The sequence below is a fragment of the Lynx canadensis genome, chromosome B4, assembly GCF_007474595.2.
Source record: "Lynx canadensis isolate LIC74 chromosome B4, mLynCan4.pri.v2, whole genome shotgun sequence".
In the NCBI taxonomy this organism is placed as follows: Eukaryota; Metazoa; Chordata; class Mammalia; order Carnivora; family Felidae; genus Lynx; species Lynx canadensis.
This window is the reverse complement of record NC_044309.1, coordinates 87,412,529-87,433,975: the sequence shown is the minus strand read 5'-3', so window position 1 is coordinate 87,433,975 and position 21,447 is coordinate 87,412,529. Positions and strand designations below refer to the sequence as shown.

Below are 21,447 nucleotides of genomic sequence, written 5' to 3'. Positions count from 1 at the left end.
TCTCCCGCCTCCCCTCCCCGCCGGCGCCGGGGAGCGGGCGGCAGCTGGAGGACCCGGGGGTCGCGGGCCGTAGGGGGCCCGCCCCGGGACGGCGAGGGGTGAGAGCAGGTGCGGGCCGGGCGCCCGGCACCTCCCTCGCGGGCGGTCAGGGTAGGGGCGGGGGTGGAGGGACGCCGAGAGGGGCTCAGAGCACGCGAAGGAGGCTCGGGGAGCGGTGCCCTCCCTCTCTCCTCTGCCCCATTTCTCTTAACACAGCGAGCGGCCCGGCCGAGGGTTGCAGTGGGTTTGATGCCATTCCTCACACAAGCCCATCCCGCCTGGTAACCATTTTGGACTCTTCGTAAGGAGTTGGGGGTCGCGTTCAAGGGAGGATCGGTGGGACGTGTCGGGTCGCCTTTCTGAAATCCCTACTTTCCGTCCACTTCTGATTAGTTAATTCTCGGGCCTGTCTGCAGAGGGTGGGCGTTTCAATGAGGCTATTGATTTTCCCACCTCTAACTCTTTTCATAAAGAATCATCTTGGTAAGTTCTGGAGCCTCGCGTGTTTTAAAGATATTCTTAGATTTGGGAACGGACACTTCATGACTGAATGAAGCAAAGCTTCGGTAAAGGATTCTACAGGACAGCTTTAGGGAAAGGATCGTTTCACCAACAGCGTTCAGAAAAAAAAAAAAAAGAACAGCTTCAAGAAACGATTTTTTAAAATACTTTTCTTTCCTGATAGGTGCCTCCCCAAATCTTGTTAATGGTACATGGCTTTTCTGCCCTGCTGCTTTGCTGTCCCTTCCCCCTTCTGTTCCAAAAGGCCGGGTTCCTACTAAGAGGTGTTTTCTTTAGGCTACTGATCTGCACTTGTCAGTGGGGAACGTGTTATTTCCAGAAACTGCCTTTGCAAAGGAAAGTTTGATATTCGTCGCCCTATTTCTCCTAGAACTGCAGTCTGAGCTATCTCGTCTCTACTTGAAAAGGACGAACTGTAGGCGCTCGCTGAGCCCTCGGGTAGACGCGTCGCTTTTCTACTCAGTATTCCACTTCCTGACCAAGTGTTAAAACAATTGCCTGAAGGGTTTGGAATCAAATGTGTACTTACTGTAGTGGCTAGCTAGCCTCTCTTCCCCTCGTGCTGGCTGACGTTGACTTGTGGCAGTAAGAAAATAAAATATCTTCCTTTTGTGAGTGTAAATCCCCTCTTGAATTGTGCAAAAATCATTCTTGGAAAAAACAACAACAACAACAAACAAACCCTATATGCAATCTTAACTCTGAAAAGTACCCCCGAAGCAGTTAGTGTGTAAGGGTCCTTCACTCAGGACAGGATGAATTTCAATGACTATTGACTGGATGGTAATTATCTGGTTCCTGTCTTCCCAACTAGATTGTTGGAGACATCAATAATCAGACTGTTATCAATTAACACTTTAAAACTGCTCTATTAGGCAATGTAAGTTAAGACAAATGAGTAATTAATTTAAGATTTCTGTGTAAAGTGCTAAATGGCAATAACTACCAAAGGAGATTAAAAACACTTCTAAAACCTTAAAAAAACAAAGCATTAAGATTCCTTGTATTTACTCCAGCCTTTCCATGTTTGCACAAGTGTTCTCAAGACTGGTTGAACCTTTTACAATTTCAGAATTGGTACCTAACCTCCTTAAAAATCATCAGACACATTCATATTTCTCTTTGCCTACTTTATCTGTTTTGGATCTCATCTTGAGTCAATTGTTTGCATGCTGACTTTTTTAGAGTCCTAATTTTTTAAAGCCATCAGTAGTCATTGAGAGGCCATCCGTAACCACACTGGAGCTTATTTGATTATTTTCTTAATTTTCAGTGAAAAGATTGGGTTACATTTGTAGATGTGATGCTATGGGAGCAGTGTCACTACCGATGGAACACTTAGACACCGGTGACTTAAGAGGAAGAGCACAGTTTCAGTGTGGCATTTTTTTGAGACTAAAATCTTGATTCTTTTCTTGCCTTTAATAAAATTGTGTAGTTGAGGATACTTGAACTTACACATTATGCATAGTGCCATGCTGATACCTCTTAAAGAAGAACCAAAAACCTCGATGTAAACCAAACACCTATGATGCTACAAGTTGTGCCAAAGGGGAATCTAAGGTTTCTGAGTATATGTGCTTTTGAATCTGAAAAATGTTAGCTGTTTTAACCAAGAATGAAGATTCATTGAAACGCCCATGGATCTGTGTCAAAAAAGATACATATTGCTTAGACACTGCATTATAGTATTTACTAACCACCAAGTTATAAAATGTGATGACACAGCTGTAAAATGATCTGTTTTTAGACATGGCCACTTTACCTTTTTAAAAATTTATAAAGTGATGAAACTTAGGGGGTGATAAATGATTTTCTAAAAATTATTTTATGTATTATCAAAAATTTTAGTGGTCCTGGATCCAGTATCTCCATTATAGTATTTAATGATGATTCTTTTACAAGGTGTTTTTGGATATTGGTATGTTGAAAGTGCATTTTAGGGTTGATTTATCACTAATTGCAGCTATGGATTAACCTATACACATAGGGTGAGATGTGCCTTTCCAGCATTTTCCAGGCATCATCATGGGTTGTAGTAAAAGGTATTGTTAGATTCTGCCGAAGTTCAGCTGTGGCTCCAAACTGATGACCATTTGCTTCTCTGATGTATTCCCCAAACTAGGAATGTTCCAAAGTGTCATCAGTTACCTCTAATAGATTTGAGAAGATGAAACAACCAGAGTGCAAACAGTTCAGTGTGCTTACTTTTACTTCTCCAGTGTTTTATTAGGGATGCCTCATTAAGTCGTATTATTCTGCAGCTGTTTTGTTCATTGAAGATTCAAGTAAAAATAAGGAACTTTACTGTGCAATGCAGTTTTGTTTTCTTGGTGGAAAACACTAAGTTGAAGTAAAATAAGCATCTAACATAGTCCCCTTTGATCTATGCCTGACATTTACACATGTAATTCATCAACTTGTCATTAGTAGGGCTCCATCAAAACAAAGAGAAGAAATGCATTAACACCGGCTGCTGCTGGGTATGAAGGCCAAACTAACTGAATCAACTTCCTATCTGGTTCCCATGCTTGCACAGTATTTGACATATATCTCTCTTACAAACCATTGTTTTTTTTTTTTTTAATGATACATAATATGGTATATTAGCCATTTTGTTCCAAAATTCTTTGGTTAACTTTATTCTAAACTACTCGGAGAACTATACCACTATACCACTGGAAGAATAGGAATAATTTCACAAGGGGGTTATCATAAGTCTTTTTAGAGAAAAGTTTTGCTTTATATCTGGTTTGCTTAGATCTGGAGCATAGTGTGATACAGGGGAGATGGAAAGGTGGGCCCCGTTCATTTTTTGTTTTTTAGTTGTCATCGACCACTGATTTATTTGGTCATTTTTGGAAAATCTGATTCTATTCGTTTGGCACAGTGATTCACGTGTCCTTGTCAATGAAATATAGCAAGCAATTCTTATTTTCTTATTTTTAACAGAAATTTAAGAAGTGTGGTTAGACTTGTTGGAATGTGAAGAAAAGTAGTATTTAAATATATTTCTCTGTATTATCTATGTAATCTTTATATCTCTGTATGTCCATATACATATATGTGTATTCATTTAATGGCACCCATGTATTATACTGGTTTTGTGTTAAAGAGGAAAGAATGACTTTTTAAAAAGCCTACATTTTTAGGTACATAGTTTTTCACTATTTTACATGATTTGACCTACAGTGTAACTGCATCCATGGTTTCACAAGGTCATTTATAATTGAGTTTTACTATTTGGACCACTGTTGCATGTAGTATGTTTTTCTCTTTAGTTTTTATTTTGGAGGCACTTTTATTTGTTAGGTTACAAATGTTTTTAGTTTTTCTTTTGGAGATATTTTTGTTAGGTTACAAATGCAAACAAACAAACAAACAAACAAACAAACAAACAGCTTTGTCCTTTACGTAGAGTTGCTTGGGTTGTGTTTATTGAGCCTATGACTGGGAATTTCAACACATTTAAAACACTTATATGTTTGTATGTGATCTTTCTTAACTATGCACCTCCACAGTTAAAACAAACCATGCGTTACATTGGAGCATGCTACTCTGGTTTACACATGGTATCTACAAATTTTCTAGAAACATATTGACTCCACATTTGTTCGATTTCCAAAACCCACCCACTTCCCAATGTGTGTACCACATGTATATGTTGGATTTCATCCTATGTTGCAATGATAGGCAAGCTAGTAACTGGAATCCGTGAAATTCTGGCCTATTTTGCCAATTTATCGATACTGCCTTTGGAAAATAGAAGACTTTCAGGTCACTTTTGTGATTCAGATGAAAACAATATATAAGCTATAAGGAGAACATTCTATTTTATTCACAGCGATCCATATGAATGAGGTATGAGCTATAACTAAGGAATCAGTGTGTACATGCTTATAATAAAGCCCTTTTAATCACTTCCTTCAATTTCCTAGATTATTCCATAGGTGCTGTAATTTTGTGATTTCCTCTGAATGGCCAATTAGCAAAGGTATAGCTCCCTTTCCCTGTGCTATGTAGGCATAGCACAAACATACTAATTTAATTCAATTTATATTTATATTTTATACAGTAAATTTTTGAAATTATTCACAGAGTATTTTGGTTAATGGGACAGTGTTGCATTCTGAGCAATTATGGTGGTGGGGCTGAATTTAGTACTTTGGCAAAATGGGGACAAGCCGACAAGTGTCTTGCTTTTTTGTCTCTGTGGGCTATGTAAAACTAACTCTTGACATAAAGCTGGGCAGTGCACAGTAGCTTTTAATGAATGCAAGGTTTGTTTCACTAAATATTTTTGTTTCTTTTTTGTTTTTTTTTTTTTTTGCTGTTATGAACTAGTCGCTGTATAATTGCATGCATGTGAATGTGAATGGGCAACTGTGTTGACCTTTAAAGGTCATGCAAAAATTTTAAACCTTTCAATTTACAGAGTTAATTGCTATGGCCTCCTGTTGCTGCATATAGAGCTTTCTGCTGAGTTTAATAATAGAGAATAACACTTTGGTTTTCTGTGGTGGATTATGCAGCTTCTATAAGGAAATTTATGAAGGTATCTGTAGTAGGCACTATGATGGAAGATTTTTGGAAAAGTGCATTTGTGCTTTGCAGTTAAAGTTTTCAAGTCCAAATGGCCTGGGCTATGAGGATACAAATGCTTTCTGGTACAAAAAAGCTGATCTTTCACAATTATTACCTATAGGTAAGAAGCTGCGCCATGGTTTTATTTGATTTTGGATCAGCATTTCTGTTTTTTAACCTCCTTCTTTGAGATTCCAATGAGAATTGTATTTAAATATTGGAGGAACTAAATATGCTTGCTCTCTTAGGGAAAAGCCTATGAGGAAAAGTAGGTTGGGTTAGTTGTCCCTGTCTTTTTTTCCTGTCTTCATGTTGTTTGTCATTATGGATCACACTAAACAAAAGCAGGCAATTGAAAAAGGCTTATGTGGTCATAGGAATCTTACTAACAAAGCTTCAACCTAGTAATAGAACACAGAGATTTTTGTTAGAATACATTATTCTGGAGGGCAGGCTTTCCACAGCTCTAAAATTTGGTCTCCTTGAACGGTGGAGCTTTGTGTACCAATGCAGTGAATTTGTGACTACTCAAATAAGTCGAGAATTCAGAAATGGCCAATGCAGATCATTTGAGGAAAGCAACATACACACTTATATTTCTTATTTGTATTAGTTTATGGGTAATTCCAAAGGTATTTAAGGTGGGAGAAACTGGTTATTGTTACCATTTCCTTCTTAGTTTAGTTTTACCTTGCTCTAGATGTATGGTGAAAAGCACACTCACATTTGTTGGTGCTGAAGAGTTTGGTAAATTCTTTCTTAGAATGGCCATCAGACATGTGAGTAGCAGTGACCTGGTCTTGCTTTTGTTTGTATTTTCTACAGAAAGGTGAGTCAAATTAGTTATTGCACAGTATACAAAGAGAAAGGAGGTGGAAGATCCACATTTCTTCAGCCAGGCAATCCAAAAGCAAAGAGGAGAGTGAAAGGGCGTTGAAATCTCATACTCCATAAAACAGGCCCCATTTGGGGCAGCTTTAAGTTGAAGGAAAATTTCCAACAATTTTATTTTAGGTTTAGTTCTTGAAATACTGTATCACAGTAGTTTTCTGCTAAGATGCATGTACTTTATTGCAAGCTCTTTTTAGATTGATTGTTGGTATGTTTATAAATATACCAGAATTTGGTCAAAATTTAGACTTTGCTATTTGAAGATACATTTGCTCATCATATCATTTGTTGAGTGGCTAAAATTCATTGGCTTGCATTTTGGTTAGCGGCTAAATTTTGAAAATGACTATTATAAAACCAGTGTAGGGCAGTGGTGAGAGCTCTGGAGATGCTTTTGTAGCCCTCCCATTAAATAACCCATAACCACAAGAAAATCACTTCATTTCTCTGTGCCTCAGTTTCTTAGGAATGTATTTTTTTGACCAAGTTTTCAAGACAATTAAAAGTGGAAAATTTTTTCTTGTGTACAGATCTAATAAACATCATGGTTTTGGAGATACATACAATAGTATTATAGGACATATCTTTTAGTTAGGAAGTCAGACATCTAGCGCTTAATTCCTGGCACGCCAGTAAATGTTCCATAAATGCTTTTCGATAAGTGATCTGTGACAGTTGTCCAGCTTTATAAGACTGGGATGATGATGATGATGGTGATTATGATGATGACCCAAGATTCTAGATGTGGGTACATAGAATTGAATCAGATGAAATCTCATAATTCAGTGTAGCCATTTTGCCTAGTTTACATGACATTGTTTTGTTGCAAAACAAGTTGTGATAGGTCACTAGGCTTAGGCTTGTTAACATGTCTTCTCTCTACTGCTGGTTTTTATAGTCACTGAAATAGAAAGGTTTGTTTGATGAACCCAAATAGAGTTAGGCTAGCAAATCAATCTTCATATACTTATTGGCAATTAAAGGCATTCATTAAAAATCTGTGTATGAATTTTTGAGAATTTATCATTCTTGGGAAAGTTCCTTCATTTATTCAGTAAGTATTTATTGAGCATGCTCTAGGTGCTTGAGGTATGTCAGTAAACAAAGACAAAGGTACTTGCCCTCATAGAATTTACCACTTCTTTTTTTTTTTTAATGTTTGTGTTTATTTTTGAGAGAGAGAGACTGCGATTGGTAGAGGGGCAGAAAAAGTTTCAAGGAATCTGAAGGGGGCTCTGTGCTGACAGCAGTGAGCCAGGTGTGGGGCTCAAACTCAGGAGGTCATGACCTGAGTTGAAGTTGGACCCTCAACCAACTGAGCCGCCCAGGTGCCCAGTTTGCCATTTCAGTATATACAAGTTTTGAAATGAATCTGGAAGAATGATTCAACAATGGATTTTGCTGTGGCTGCTCTTGCTATTAATTCTTGTTTATGACTATGATTCACAGTTTTGAAAAGAAATAGTTAAAATAGCCAAAATGTCAGAATTGGAATGAATTATGTAGAAAAAAATCATAGTATTAATTTAAGGTGAGGTACTGTGTAAGTCAGTGGATTGATTCCAGATCAAAAGGTTTCTGATCCAACTGAAGGTGATATAAGCCATAGCCCCTTTTCCTGAATTACACATATGAAAGAATAAATTCAGATAGGTTGAATGACTTGAGATCAATAAAGGGGTCAAAAATTCAAAAGCCAATAGGGGTCAGGCTGGGAATGTGAATGAGTGAAGCAGACCAAATGGAAGGTAACAAATTGCAAGTGACACGCAACCTCAGCTATAGTGTTGGGGAGACCCTAGGGAGTGTAGGAGGTTCTGGTCAACATCTAAGTGAGACAGCTGAGTCTTTGCCCCGTGCTGGAATGTGGGTCTGGTGTTGCCAGATTTTCTGATTTGTGGAAGAGAATTAGGTGTTTAGATTTTTTTAATGTGAAAGTTCCAGATTTATGAATGTTGGGAATGAATTCAAATTTGAACTGTTGTGTGGGCCAACAGACATATCTGCAGGCCATATGCAGGCTAAGGGGCATGAATGTGCCACTGTTGACAGATGGAGGTGTGGGGACAGCTAGTTAGGAAGATATGCATGTGCCTGCCCTTCTGTCATCTCTACCCATAATCCTCCAACCCCCTGGCATTTGGAGCCAGGGTGGTTTCCAGTTTAGGGCTCAGCTGGAGGAGCTGAATGATAATGAGGAGTGGGTCATTCTAACCTCTGCATTTAGTGTTCTTTCTTCTTATTGACTCATTGTACACTTGATGCTGAGCTCACCTTAAAGTTGGTGGTATCTTGGAGGGCTTAAGGGATGTGCTGGAAATGCAGAAGTTTAAATCTATGCCCAATATTTGGAATGGGCTGTATGGTTCTGTAATGCCTTATTCCTTTAGATCAGTGCTTGTTAAACTTGTATTTGCACACAAATCATGTGGGGGAAATTTGCCAAAATGGAGGTTCTGAGGGGGGGGGGCCTCAGATTTTTAACCAGCTCCCAGGTGAAGCTATTGCTGTTGGCCCATGGACTACACTTTAAGCTTCAAGGCTTTAGAGAGCTTTTTCACCACTGAATTTCATTCCCTGCGTGTAAGAATCTGGGGAGGTCTCCCACTCTTACCTCTCTGACAGGTTTCTCCCCATAGTGAGTAGCCTAAACCTGGCCACTGACTCAAAACCCTTGCCTCAAAGGCTTTCCAATCTGAGTGTAGAATTTATAAGTGTTTGCTTTATTTACTAGTTTTCTATTTAGAGGATATATTTTATCCCAAAGCGTAGATCAGAAACTGTCTGCTTTTCACATACTAATGCAAGTTTGGTTTACTTCTTATAGTTTGAAGAAGTAAATGTATTTATTTCATAACTACAGCATCACGTTATACATGGCTGTATTCTAGCATACAAGGTCAATTTTAGCTCTCCAAATCATTGTTTTTTGGAATTTCAACAGCAGTTGCTTCCTCTTAGGGCTTAAATGTCAAAATTTTGGCCACAATGTCTAGATTTTTGTTCTACTTGAGTGGTCATTATGAGTAGGTGAGAAGAGGGATTTAAAAATGATGGTTTTGTGTGTTTGCTGGGCTTACCACTTTTAACTGAATCTCTTTTTTGTTTTTGCTCTGCTTGACCCTAAATACCTTTCCAGAAGAGGTCTCTTTAGGATTGAAGACATAGTAACTTACTATTTAGGGAGTTTGACTCCTTCATATATTACTAATTTTTCCCCCCTAAAACCATTTTACTAATGCCAGAGGTATCATAGCTCAGGTGTGTGACTATTCTACAGAAGTCTGACCTGGGTCTCATGTCACAGGTTCAGTTCACTGGGTAGACTATTTTGTTGTCAGTTTTATCAATGCCCTGGGAATTCTTAAGTTTCCTTATGCTGGTATATTAATTATAAACTGAGATTAGATTTCAATATGTCAGTCTGAGGGAGAGAAGCAATCTGTTTTCTTGCAAGTTGTATGATTAATATAGTTTACAATAATAATGCTATTATTTCTTACTCAATTTCTTTTAAGGGCTTAGGAGTTTCTATTATATAGAATATCTTTGCTTATAGGTGAGTAATCATGTGAATTTTATTGAGTCTGTTAGACTGTAAGCTCTGTGAGGCAAAACCATGTATATCATGTTTCTGTTGATTCTCAGTGCTTAGCGTAATGTGTAGCACATAATAGGTACTTAATACATTTAATGGGAAGAAGATTAATAGTTCATATTGATAGAATGTCTTTTGTAAGTTTCTTCAATGGGTGAGAAGTATTCTGTGAAGAATTGTCTTTTATCCTGTCTAATTGAGTGCATGTGAGAGAGAAAGGAGAGGGAGGGTCATTTATTTTGACCTATACTTTCCATCTCTAACATGAAAGATATTTTAGCCCTCAAAAAATACATACATTTTAGGCAAATCATAAAGGACAAAAACATGCTGATAGATAATTCCATTCTTTCCACAATTTATTATAACCTGGAGGTTTAGAGACTACGTATGCTTGTGATTCTACTGTTGTATAAATTAAATAATATTTGTCAATGTCAAATTTAAATGTTAATCACATATGGAGTATATTTTGATTGCTCTTGTCAGTGACTTGACTCATCATTCATTAGGGAACTTAAAGCCATTTATTCTTATCTACATAATTACCATTTTTATAATTTATCATGAACCAGATTTACTTTTTTCACCTTCAGGAACACTATTAACTGTGATACCATTGTTCTTGGCTTCAGTGATATTGAAAATTATTGGTATTCTAATTTTAAATGCTATTTAGTATGGATAGTATGCATTCAAATATTTATTGATTTTTATTTTAGTCCTTCTGTGTTAAATAAACTTTCAAATGCTTGCTGCCATGGAGAATTTCACAAAATTAAAACTCTTCCACTATATTTAATTATTAAGGAAACCTTTATATATTATAAAACCAAAAAAGGTCAACTTATTGGATTACTGCAAAATTTAATTTGAATTTTTGCATTGCTTTTATTTTACAAAATTGCACTAAACTGCATATATTAGCATATACTTATGTACATACCTACACACATATAAACTATATACTTAAAAAGTTTCTCAGAACCTGTAAGTGTGATGTCTTTACTCTTGCAAGTATTTTTGGAACTCTTAAATGAGTCAAAAGACAGGATTTAAGTTGAATGGATCTGGTTTTTCCCTGTATTGTCCCTAAACATTCATACTTGTGTAATTAATATACAACCTCTAAGGTTATGGAGCTAGTGCTACTCTGGAACTTACTGAAAAATAGATCTATTCCTTTTCCCCATCCCAATCCCAAATAAGAGATGAGTGAAAAATTTAGGTACTGTATAGTACTGAAAAATTTTCAAAATCAGTAAGTAGAATTAAAATCGAGCTTATTGTACTTTGGTGAATTTTGCTGTGGGGCAAAGTCCATGTTAAACAGTTGACCCTTGCACAACACGGGTTTGAACTGTGTGGGTCCACTTATATGTTTTTTGTTTTGTTTTGTTTTGATAAATACAGTATAGTACTATAAATGCTTTTCCCTATGATTTTCTTGATAATATTTTTTCTCTAGCTTTATTCTAAGAGTAGAGTATATAATATAACATGGAAAATATGCATTAATTGACTGTTTATGTTACAGGTAAGACTTCTGGTCATGGTCAATAGTAGTTAAGTTTTGGGGGGAGTCAGAAGATAGACACAGATTTTTCATCTGTGCCAGGAGTTGGCAAACTTAATTCCCCTGTTGTTAAGTCCAGCTGTACTTCTAGGAAGGGTAGGTGAGCTATGGTTTTCCTTGCCTTGTATCTTCTCCTGGCAGCTGATTACATTCAATCTTCAAGGTGGATTTAAGAGTTTGTGGTTAATGTTTCACTTTGTATTTTGTGAAGTCTGCTTCAAGTTGACTGTGTAGATGGTATGGCGGACTGGAGTGAGATGAAAGAAAGAAGCAGATTGATTAACTAGCAGTCAGAGATTGAGAAGGTGGTAGGGTTAGTTAGCATTTTGTGGGCTATGAAGGAGAAGAATTAGGTAGGGGCCCAGATGACACAAAAGGGAGAAAATAGAGGTCAGAAGGGAAGTTTGTTCTGGCTAGCATTTTTATACAAATAAAAGAGGAAACCCTTGACCTTTGGGGGGGAGGGAAGAGAGAGAGAGAGAGAGAGAGAGAGAGAAAGAAGAAGAGGAAGAAGAAGAAGAAGAAGAAGAAGAAGAAGAAGAAGAAGAAGAAGAAGTAGTTAGACAAAGAATAAATAAAACCATTGTTATTCTTGGGTAGCAAAGAGGTAAAATGGCATTGAACTGAAATAAGACCATAGAGGAGAGAAAAATGGTAGTGCCAAACCAAATTTTCCTCTTGGTCTTGGAAAAACTCTATCAGGAATATGAAATTTCTGTCAAGGCTTTTTATCAAATTAAAAGTCAGAAAGAATGGGTCTAATGTTGACCCTGCCACCAGTTAGTTGTCAACTTCTAAAAAAAGTTAATATGTATTTATCGGTTTTCTTGTTGGTAAATGAAATGGTTAGGTTTAATGATTACTTAACTTCCTCCAAGCTCTATAAGTCAATGATGACCATAGGTCATCCTTTTATGCTTTTGTTTTGTCACATGAATACATCTTAGATGCTGTCCTATCTGCTTCTTTCCTACACTGGAATTCTTGAGGACAAGGAATGTGTCTTATTCTTCACCTTGTACTACCCACACCTAACCTAGAACACATTCAGGCATTTAGTAAGGCATTAATAATAATTTTATTAATTGAGATTTAATTTTTTATTATAAAATTCTGAATTATTTTCATCTTTCATTTCTGTAATAAACAACAAATTTCCAGAGGCATAAGTGACTACATTTGCATTGTTAGTGCTATATTGCTTTATAAAACTCTTTCATGCATGTGATTTCATTTGATTTTGTAAAGTGAGTTAGGGATGAGTGCTATCCTTAATTTTAGGTGAGGAAACTGACAGAGTGGCAAAAATGATACAGCCAGTGGGTGCCAAGAATCTGGTTTGAATTCAAGGCTTAGGTGTTGGGAACAATTTTCCATGGGTCTCTCAAGATGCTAACTTCTCATAATACCTTTTTAAGGATGTTTAAGAAGTGAATAGGCTTGGAAGGTAATGGCAGATTTACTCAATGTCCAACATAATAAATACAGTGTTTCCCTCTAGAGCAAAGGGTAGATCTCTTTGCAGTCCATTATTTGTCCAATACTTGGGTTCCTTAAGTTTGGGGCTCCACAAATCAATGTGTGTGCAGCATCCACATGGGCAGCCTTGCATCACACCTGAGAGATTTGGGGGCAAAGGAAACCAATTAAAATGTGATGTTCATGCTGCTTTGCTGTGTGTGAGAAATAGCCCTCTGTCTCTGACTCAGGAGTCTTAGGTCTTTTGCCAGCATCCATAAAATATGGTAGACTAACTTGTAAGCTTACAAGGAGGGTAAAAATCTCAGACCCTTCACAGTTCTTGACAGTATATCTTTCTGTCACATCAAAGGAAATCCTTTTCTTTGCCCAGTTTATGTCTACTTTTGTAGCTACTCTAAGTAAAACTGTAGCAAAAATGAGTGATCTATTATACTGCCAGGATTTTAGTACTTCTCTACTGGGGTCCCTCTTGAAGCCCACCCTTCTCTTGTAATTAGATTCTTTGGTGGCAGCATAGAAGATAATTTCCATGGAGGGTAGAGGCTAGGAAGCCGGGGAAACCAACTAGAGACCTATTTCAGTGATTGTGATTTCAGTGATTGTGGAAACTGGCAAGAGTTTGAAGAAAAGAGTTGGAATAAAGGAGGAAAAGAAGACATAAATTAGAGGTAGAACCAACTGGTCTTGGAGACTGAATGTGTGGGACAGGGAGAGAAAAGAGACCAGAATAGATTCTAGCTTAGGTGACACATGCTGTTTGTACAGTAGGATCTCAGAGCCAACTGTAGTCTTTATAGATGAAGATAATTGGTTTAATTTTAAGCATTTGTAGTTTGAGGCATCCTTGGGATACTCAAAAGAAAATCCAAATACTCGTAAATTTGGGTCTGGTGTTGAGGACAGAATTATGGTTTAGAGCTAGAGGTTTGGGAGGTCACCAGTGTACATGTAACTGTTGAAACTTTCTAACCGGATGAGGTCTCCAAGAAGAGTGCTTAAAAATCACCAAGAGGAGAGTCCTGGAGAACACTAGGATATAAGAGAATCGTAGCTTTTTTTTTTTTTTAATGTCAGCAGGAAGAGCCACCCTTCTCTCCATTGTTTTCTCTCAGGGATTTTGCTCAGCTTACAGCAAGTAAGCCTCATACATCATGGAATCTACCTTTCCTGCAGTGACCTGCTGCCTAGAGAAGAAAAGAGAGCAATGGAGGAAAGTGGGGAGCATGTCCAGAGTCGCCTGTTTCCATTTTGGCTCTGCTACCCCCTGAGTATCATTGTGTACTGACTGGTTCCCTGCATCGCTGCCATGGACAAGAATGATGGGAGGGGACAAAGACATCTCCCCTGTGGTCATTATTTGCTGTAGAGATCTATAGACATTTTTAACATTTAAAACCTGAGCATTTACAATGACCAGCCATGTGCTAAACACTTTACATGAATTATCTCACTTAATTCACACAGAAATTCCAGAGGAAAGAACTGCAGTTATCCCTATTTTATAAATAAGTGGCTTGACCAAGGCCACACAGATTGTAAGAAGAAATGAGTCTTGAAACACACAGCCTGCCTTCAGAGCTGAGTTTTTAATCATACAACACACATCTCAATCATACTTGTTGGAAAATGAAACTCCTTTTGCTTAATGTGGTGCTGGTCAGAGAATTGTCTTGGTTCAAATGATTTATATTTAGACCTCCTAAGTAGATTCTATTCCTTTAGGTTTAGAATTGTATCATTAAAATTACACTAACATGCATAGCATTCTTTGAATATGCCTCAAATAACCCATAAGTAACTTTCTATGATTCCCTAATTTCATTTGATGAAAAACTTTAAGTAATGAGATACAGTACTGGTGTTCAAGAAAAATTGAAAAATTCATTTATATACTCAAATATTTATTCTTTTGAATTGAAAAACATCCCCCAAAACTCCACCTCTTAAAGAAATGTGAGGTAAAGTATGTCTTTTTCTGGAATTTATATTTTGAGAGAGAGGGAGAGAGTGCACATGTGAGTGGGGGGGAGGGGCAGAGAGGGAGGAAGAAAGAGAATCTCAAGCAGGCTCCATGCTGTCAGCACAGAGCCAGACGTGGGGCTCAGTCTCACAAACTCTGAGATCATGACCTGAGCTGAAATCAAGAGTTGGATGCTTAACCAACTGAGACACCCAGGCGCCCCTGGAATTTAAATTCAGACAGAAATAGCCTACTACGTCTATCTTACAAAAATCTCTCTTGGGCTTTTTGCTGTGTAAGAAATGGGTTTCTTCTGGGTAGGGTGGGAATAGCCTTATGCAGAGTCCCTGGTTGCAGAACTCAGTTGATTCTGTAGAACATCAATATAAGGCTAATTAGATGTTAAATGCTTGCTGAGTATTGAACAATGCAATCTTCTAATTTTCGGATTAATGACAAAGCCTCATGAAAACATTAATTATTTTGGAAGAATTCAGACAATTCCTTTTGGAATAAAACAGAAAATATATCTGTAAATGGACTTGTCCCCCTAATGATATGATAATGCAGGCAGCAGACATTCTATGGTAATATAGAATAATAAGTTCCTATTCTGGAAGGTTATGGGTGTTTTTAATATGATGACAACATCAAAGGAGAAGTACTGTATTACAGCTATGTTGTATTTTCTTTTGACTCTTTGAAGGAAAAGAATGGGGACATACTGGCTCTTTTTTTTTTTTTTAACGAGAAGTATTATGCAATACGTGTGTGTGTGTGTGTATAAAACGTATTTATTTTTAAAATATATATAATATGCTCTTTGTATACTTGAATCACTTTTTTGGGCTGAATTATAGCTGTGGCTTAAAGAATGGGAACAGTAGTTGGTGATAATTTGTCTTAATTGCCAATAAATATCACTATAGATTGTACTCTAAAATTATAAGTAGCAACAAAACTTTCTAGCTGGGGCCAAGAGAAAAGCCCCTTGTTACAGAGAGGATTTAAAATCATAACAAACAACAATATAATTCCACCTGAAGAGCCACTTTGTCGAAGATGACAGGGCAGTTTTATTTCAAATGACTGGGGATATGGCAAAATGAAAATGTGGTATAAAAGGAGCTTACCGTAGACACATGATAACTTTAGAAAAGAAGAAAAATGTGAAGTTTGAGAAAATGATATGATCAGAGCAATGAGTAGACACTTCAAATATTTCTTTTACACATTTTATTATAACATTTACATGTGATTCTGTTCCTCTTCCCCCATAATCTTAGAGTTTTGAACCAGGAGAAAACCTTGGAGTATATATAATCCAAAAGATTCACTTTATAAATTTTTTTTTTCAACGTTTATTTATTTTTTTTGGAACAGAGAGAGACAGAGCATGAACGGGGGAGGGGCAGAGAGAGAGAGGGAGACACAGAATCGGAAACAGGCTCCAGGCTCCGAGCCATCAGCCCAGAGCCCGACGCGGGGCTCGAACTCACGGACCGCGAGATCGTGACCTGGCTGAAGTCGGACGCTTAACCGACTGCGCCACCCAGGCGCCCCAAGATTCACTTTATAAATGAGACCCCACAGTCCAGAAAAGTAGCCAGATGTGCTGAAGGACACAGAAATAGTGGCAGACCTGGGATCCAGGTTTCCTGATTTCCCAGTGGGATGTTTCCACTATAAATAATGTTTGTAAGCGTTTTGTATGATCAGCATTCTGGTAGGAGTTGAAGAGGCACCTAGTCTATCTTGCTTTCTCATACTGATTAGGAAAGTTATATGAACATTAATTAAGGAAAAAAACACCAGGAGTGGCTGGGGGGCTCAGTCAGTGGAGTGTCTGCCTCTTGATTTCCTCTCAGGTCATGGTCTCCTAGTTGTGAGATTGAGCCCTGAGTAGAGCTCTGTGCTGGATGTGGAGTCTGCTTAAGATTCTCTCTCTCCCTCTTCCTCTGCCCTTCCTTGTTCATGCTTGTACTCCTGTGTACTCGCTCTCTTTCTCTCTCTCTCTCTCTCTCTCTCAAAAAAAAAAAAAAAAAAAAGGAATGCTAAAAGCTCAGTCAGTAATTCTAGAGTTTAAATCTTATTTGTCAATGTAGTCATTTTTTAATCATTGTTTATGGAGCACTTACTATGTTTCAGGCACTGTGATATGTGCTGCAGGTACTTAGAATGTAAAACAGAGAGTATCCTTGGAGTTTAGTAGGAGAGTGAACCAATAAATATATACTTATGTATATACACGTGTTTGAAAATTAGGGTAAGTGCTGTATCAGAAAATGGATCTTCAGATATTTAGAAAACTATTGTCTACTGTTGTTATCAGTGGACAGATAGATGTATCTATCTATCTATATATATGGAGAAATATATTGATTCATAATGAGAAAGTTTATAGTATTTAGAGCTGTCCAAAGATAAAGAGTTTTAGAAAGTGGTAAATTTCTAACACTGGGAGTGTTAAGTGCAAGTGGACAGTTCCCTGGAGAGCATTATTTTGTAGGCATTCAAACATTAAGTGGACCCTTTATTGTTATCTTCCTTTGAACATTTTAATGAGTAAATTGTTTATCCAATGGATTTTATTTAGGCTTCATTTTATTTGATCTCTTTGACATTTGTTCTAGATGACTGCTCCCTTCTTTTTCTGCTCAACTCTTCTCCCCTATGGTCTTGTTAAACAGTATTTGTAGGAAGTTACTTCTATGACCATTTCTTTAGAACCTTCTTTGTGGGCTTTTCTTCCTTAGCCTTTCCACAAAATATTGATGTTCCCTGGTCTTTGTCCTTGGCATGTCTCTCTTATCAACATATTCTTATTTCCTTGTTGATCTCATCTTCTCTCATCACTTATCTAGTGCCCTTGTGTTGACAATTGCCAAATCTGGGGCCTGGCAAGACCTTGTTGATCTGACTATCCAATTGTATACTAGACCTTTCCACCTGGATGTCTCAGGAATCTTAAACTCTACACATCTGAGATTCAACTCCTTTTCAATTTCCTCAAAACTCTTCTTCTGTTTTTCTTTGACAATGAGTAATACTTCCTTCTGTCCAAAGACTGAAAGTTGTTTCAGAAAGTGGTGAATTCCAACACTGGTGTTTGTTGTGGATACTAATCATCCATCAGATTATCTAGAACAGAAACTTAGACTCAGGTTTACAAGACACTGGTCTGGAACACAATCCATGACAGAGGGTAGATATGCAGTAGTTGTCAAATAAATTAATCGGTGGAGTTTATGCTTGATATTGATGGCACTGTTTGATTGTTCTCAAGGGAGATTTAACCTTTTGATAAGGAAGGTGGTAGAATAACCTTTTCCACATGCATTCAGCTTAGAACATCTTAAAAGAGAATGATGAGGAGATCCTTTAAGGTCTTTTATAGTTGGGAAATCTTTTTTTCCATGTAAATAGTAAAGACAGGAGACTAATTTATTGAATACTCTACATGGGCCATAAGTTCATATATATATTAGTTCATTTATGCCTCAAAATGACCCAAAGGATTAGTATCAGTATCTTCATCTTCATTTTATAGCTAAATAATTAAGAGTCAAAGAGGTTATTAGGTACCCTGCTTAAGGCCAGTAGGCTTATTAAATGATTGAAATTGAATTTGAACCCAGGTTATTTGAGTTTTAAGTCAAAGGCTTGCTCTAGTTTTCATTTATTTTCTGCTTATATTTTTAACTCACCAAGATCACTGGCATTTTAATTCTCTTTATGGTGAAAATACTTGGCATATTTTTCTAGCTTTGAGTGTGCAATTACGATGTATTAAAGCACCTGCCTTGTGTTTTATACTGAGCATTAAATACAAAGAGGCAGAAGTCAGCCCTTGTCTTGAAAGAACTATTTATTTTCTGTTTTTTAATTTTTTAATTTATATCTAAGTTAATTAGCATATAGTGCAATAATGATTTCAGGAGTAGATTCCAGTGATTCATCCCCTAGGTATAACACCCAGTGCTCATCCCAACAAGTGTGTTCCTTATGCCCCTTACCCATTTAGCCCTTCCCTCCCCCCACACTTCTTTTTTTCCTGCTGGATTGTTCTAGTTACCTGATCTTGGAGAGTCTCTTTGGTATATTGATGAATATATCATTCAAATAATATCAAGATAGTCTTCTACCTGGATGGAGCTATTGGGGCTCTCTTTTGGGCATTTATGCAATTTTGATTTACATCTATTAATGCATCTACCTTATTAAAATATAATTATTTGCTTGCCTTAACCAGTAGATTATGTGATTCTTGAGGGCAGAGACTGATCTTTGTCTATTTCTTGGCATGATACTGTCCCTTAGCAAACGTTTGTTGGAAGATAAGGGGAGAAAGAAAGGAAGGGAGGAAGGAAAGTATCCTTGTTTTCTATCTTCTGGGCCTATAATATTGTCAAGTAAGAATATTAAATTTGTCTGAAATGTTTTCTTCTTCAAAAGAAGGGTTTTACTGCATGATCAATACTGTTTATTTTTTGATAAAGAATTTTGTGATGATTTGCTTCAGTAAGTTTCCAGTTACTTTTAAAATATATAGATATACAGTTACATTCTGAGGTTCTTCCTAAGCCTCCGTGAATTTTAAAAGAATGATAGATATGGGCCTGTGGTCAATTTCTTAGTATTAAAAGATATTTATATGTCCTTTTTTTTAAAAAAAGTTTTATTTATTTTGAGAGCAGCAAAGGTGAGTGGGGAAGGGGCAGAGAGAGAGGAGAGAACTAGAATCCTAAGCAGGCTCCTGACCAGCAGCACGGAGCCCAATGTGGGGCTTGAACTCAGGAACTGGGAGATCCTGACCTGAGCCATGCAGACATACCAATTTATGTATTTATTCTAACTTGATTTCAGTATTATCAATATATAATGCATCAGAAGGAAAGAACAGAAACTTGGGGGGGGTTGTCTTTTCTTGACAATTTATTACCAAGGGAATGTCATGGAGCAGAAATTTCTTGTTACTGCTCCAACGTTGTTCTAGCCACAGCTATAGTTGTCTTACAATACCGTCAAAGTATGGGGCCTGTGTTTCAGGATTTGGAATTGTTCCCTAATGTAAAATTGTAGCAGAGTGGAGCCAAAAAATTATGCAGAGGGGATTTTCTTACTTATGTTCTCTATTCTTTTTTTCTCTCCGAATGCTATAGATCATCTGTGTGGGTCAACCATTGGAAGAAAGGGGATGATTAATAAAATCAGTAACTAAAACTAAAATAATAACAGTAATGATCTGATGTATAGAGAGACTATGTGACACCTTAAGTGTGGTGGGTCATAGCAAAGTGAATAATTCAATGTTACTAGGTTGCATACTACTTACTGGTTCTAAAACATGGGTCAATCAAGAAATGTTACAGCAACCTAAGTGTAAAACTAAGAATAAACAGTTTTGAAAACTCAGAGTATAAAACGTTCTGGGTAGAATAGGTCAACAGCCAAGTCTGTTATCTGATAAAACCCATTTTTCAGTTGGGGTTTATAGCTCTTTGTGTTCTCTATTTAGTAAATCCTATAGAAAAGTAATAAACAAATACATAACTCTAGGAGAGCAAATGTAGAAATGGAAGAACATAAAAGCAGAGTGATCTATCTCAGGAACCTGGCTGACTTGATGTACATGTTGGACAAGTTTCAAAACTAGTATTTCTTTTATGTCTTGGCAACATTTCAGAGGAAGGTGTATCTTGACATGAGCTGCATCACTAGGAAATTTCTTTCCTCAAAGAGATTGTCTAAAGTATCCAGTGTGATGCTAATCGCTTAGTATCAGATTCACCTGCTTAAATATCTTAGACTTATGATGGTGGTAACACTGGACTCTGACACATAGTTTCCTTTGTTTGGCATTTAAAAAAGAGGTACCAATTATTTCAGGCTGTGAGGGTACTATTAAGTTTTGCCCTCTGGTCCTGGAGACTACAAGTTTCTTTTCTGGCTTCCATAAATCACTGGCACAACAAGACGAAGAAGAGGACAGTTATGGTGCTTATAAAGAACTTGGAAAGCCATGTACTATATGCACTTAGAATCTTAATGTATTTTTTAGATATGTGCTTATATTGTAATCCCATTCCTATTATATATCACAGACTCATTTCTATTATACAAGTGCTAATCAGTTATGAGTGGAATGGATTAACAAAAGCATTTATTAAAAGTACATGTCATTTATTTTAAAGTGCCTATTTCTTGTGCTGTTTTCTAAGTCTAATTTGCCACTCTTTTAGTTCGTTATACTCTTTATTACAACCAATATATACTTGTTAAACTGTTACTAAATGCATATTTAAGGCATAGAAAACCCTGTAAAGATAAATAATACAGGTGGTAATAATTTACAAGTGGCTGTGTGCAGGTGTCTGTGTGGTGCATTTGAGAGGTATCTCAGAGTATCTAATAGATCATAGGCTTTGGAATCAGACAAACAAGATTAGCGTTCTGGCTTTATTGCTTACTAGTTGTATGATACTGGCCAAATCACCCAGCTTCCACAAAACCCAGTTTTGTTTCATTTTTACCTCCACCCACTCCTCTACCCCCAGATTAGAAGGTTGAAGATAGCTATCATTTTTTTTCTGAAAATATTTCTGTGTTTTTCTAAAAGATAATGACTTTTTAAAAGTATTTATATATTTTGGATATGAAGTCCTTACCAGATACAGTTTGCAAATATTTTCTCTCTGTAGGCTGCCTTTTTCTTTTGTTGATGTTCCTTTGCTGTATACAGAAGCTTTTTATTTTGATGTAATTCCACTTATTTGTTTTTGCCTTTGTTGTCTT

General features: G+C 37.0%; 1 protein-coding gene across 2 annotated transcripts in view; it reads left to right on the top strand.

Annotated features, from left to right (window-relative positions):
* The window catches only part of TAFA2 (TAFA chemokine like family member 2), a 483,290-nt gene that overhangs the window by 1,007 nt on the left and 460,836 nt on the right, over positions 1-21,447 (top strand). The gene's annotated exons all lie outside the window — the stretch shown is intronic.